Source organism: Echinops telfairi, unplaced genomic scaffold (genome assembly GCF_000313985.2).
Source record: "Echinops telfairi isolate 266 unplaced genomic scaffold, ASM31398v2 ScPeMD7_30;HRSCAF=105, whole genome shotgun sequence".
NCBI lineage: Eukaryota > Metazoa > Chordata > Mammalia > Afrosoricida > Tenrecidae > Echinops > Echinops telfairi.
Window position 1 is genome coordinate 184250 of NW_022103927.1, and position 2574 is coordinate 186823.

At 53.9% G+C, this 2574-nt stretch overlaps 1 protein-coding gene across 1 annotated transcript in view; it reads right to left on the reverse strand.

Annotated features, from left to right (window-relative positions):
* TMEM38A (transmembrane protein 38A) overlaps positions 1-2574 on the reverse strand; it is a 24000-nt gene that overhangs the window by 3410 nt on the left and 18016 nt on the right. The gene's annotated exons all lie outside the window — the stretch shown is intronic.

The window sequence follows — 2574 nt, forward strand, 5'->3', positions numbered from 1 at the left end:
AAAAAAAAAAAAAGATGCGGGGAGTGCTAACCCCTAAAGCTGTGGAGCGGAGTCGCTGGGTGCTACAGACACCTAAGGGCTCAACAACTAGCCAAGAGTGTGATGATGTGAACCCACCCAGAAGTGCCCGGCAGGAGGCCTGGGGGCCTGGGCACTGGGCTGCTGACCACGAGGTCGGCCACGTTGAGGGAGAAAGGCAGAGCTTCCTACGCCTGTAAAGAGTCACAGTCTCGGAATCCGACAGTCCCGCCCTGTCCTCTGGGGTCACTGTAGTCGAAAGCGAGGGATTGTTTGTGTTGTGTTTGCTGGGTGCCGTGGAAGAAAGGCCTGGCAATCCGTTTCTGAAGGGAAACCTGAACTTGCTGCATCATCACGAGTCCGGATCGACTGGACGGCAGCTAACACCACATGCCCGTGCCCTGATCCGTGTGGGAGCGGGCTTCCTTTGCGAGGGTCCCAAGGCCCTATCTGCATAGGGTGAGGCATAAGGAGCAGCTCCGACACAGAGCCAGGCCGGTAAGGCCCACGGAAGACAGATGTCCAGGGAGTGGGCGCCCTGTCCTCCGTCCACTGGCCCTCAGAGCTGGGAGAGAGCAGATTTGTGTTCCCTGACATCACCCCCTTGTGGTGTCTCTGTCCTAGAGGCACTCAGTGGGCTTGCCCTCTTCAGGGACCCCTGCAAGGCGGGTCTCTGACACACAGGGGTCTGCCTGGGTGTCCCCTGCCCAGACTTCCAGAATCTTCCCAGCTTCTCTCCTCCTCCGACAGACAGCATTCAATCTTTCCCAAGCTGCCTGCCCTGGGGGAGATGCTGTACACCTGGGGAAGTGGTCCAGGCTTCCTGCAGAGAGAGACTAGAGTAAGGTGACCAGACGTCCTGCTTTTGGTGGGACAGTCCCAATTTTTAACAATTTTTCCTGCGTCCCGTGACACTTTTTAAAAGTCCGGATTTTTTGGAAAGAATGCATGACAAACTAGGGTAGACGGTTTTCGGCTGCCAAGTGGCTATTTCGCCAGGATATGAGTTTTATCAATGGTGTCCCGCTTTTGTCCCGCTTTACCAGTGTTAAAATCTGGTCACCTTAGACTAGAGAGCCCGGTGGAGAGAGAACTGTTCATTTCTGGAAGATTCTTCCCACTTACCCCAAAGGAACCAGCAAATGGAAAGGCTTAGGGACTCTCAGTTGGAGGAAAATAGGTGAGCCAGCAGAGGGGAGGGGCCTGATTTATACAGGGGGCCTGAAATGCAGCCTCACGGGGGTGGGGGTGGGGGTTTGTGTTCTCATTGGGGACTGGGGACAATGGCACTGCCTGGAGATACAGTTGGTTGTCACAATTGGAGGGAGGGATACTGCTGGCATCTAGTAGGTGGGGCTAGGAAAGCTGCTCGGCACCCCGTCATGCACAGGAGGCCCCTCTGCCCACAGAGAAGGACCCAGCCTGCATGGCTTATGCTGTGTCCCCCAGAAAAGAAAAGAAAAATGCAGAAGTCCTAATCTTTGTAACTGCAGTATGTCCCCACTTGTGATTGAGGTCACATGGGGATGTGGGGTGAGGGCGGGGGCTGCACATAATCCTTTTTGAGCAGGTGTCCCATAAAAGGAACAAAGTAAAGACAGACAGACAGGTGGCCCATAACAAGAATGAAGTAAAGACAGACAGACAGGTGTCCCATAAAAGGAACGAAGTAAAGACATGCGCGCGCGCACACACACACACACACACACACACAGGCTCAGTAAGACAGATGCCAAGGAAAGCAAACGAACCCAGGGGCCACTGACCAAAAAGCATGTTCCCCTAGAGCTGATCCCGGATTTGAATTTCCAGCCTCCAAATGCCTTTAAACCCACTGCTGGTGATAGATATACATGCTATTGCATCCTTTGGGTGCCAGCCATCCCAGGGACCTGACCAGTCGTTGTGGGGTCAACCGGGACTCATGGTGAGCCCTGTGTGTGCTCCCCAGTATCTGTAGCTCTTTCTTCCAGGGCCCGGGTTGGTTTTGTTAAGCAACGAGTGCCACGCCAGGACCAACCCGGTTGCCGATGAGGAGGTTCTGACCCACTGAGACCCCTGTGTGTCAGAACAGAACTGGAAACAAACTGCTGGGTCTTTCTTCTGCACTGCAATTAGGTGATTCCATCGGGCCCCAAATTGCTGGGGCTGAGAAACCCTGCCCTAGAAACATCCGTTATTCTTGGTCTGGTCACTGTCCTCCCAAGGTACTGTTCATGGTTAAGTTTCTGGAATAATCTTCGCATGTACCCCAGTCCCCCAAACCACAGGGGTCAAGGCGACTCCAACTCAGAGAGGCCCTCTGTGGGAAACTCACTCGGAGGGAGATAGGACGAGGACTCTATCCCCTAACTCATCACAGAGGGGATCTGGAAAGCTTGTCTTCCATGTTAGGAACGCCTCCACTTTGGTCAGTTAGAGATAAAGTCCAGGTACATGATCCTGCTTTAAATGTCATTCCCACAGACTCTCCCCTAACAGCTCTGCTGCCTTCAAGTGAGCAACGTCTCCCTGTAGAAGCAGACGTTCTTGTCATCTCCTCCCGCCGTGGCACCC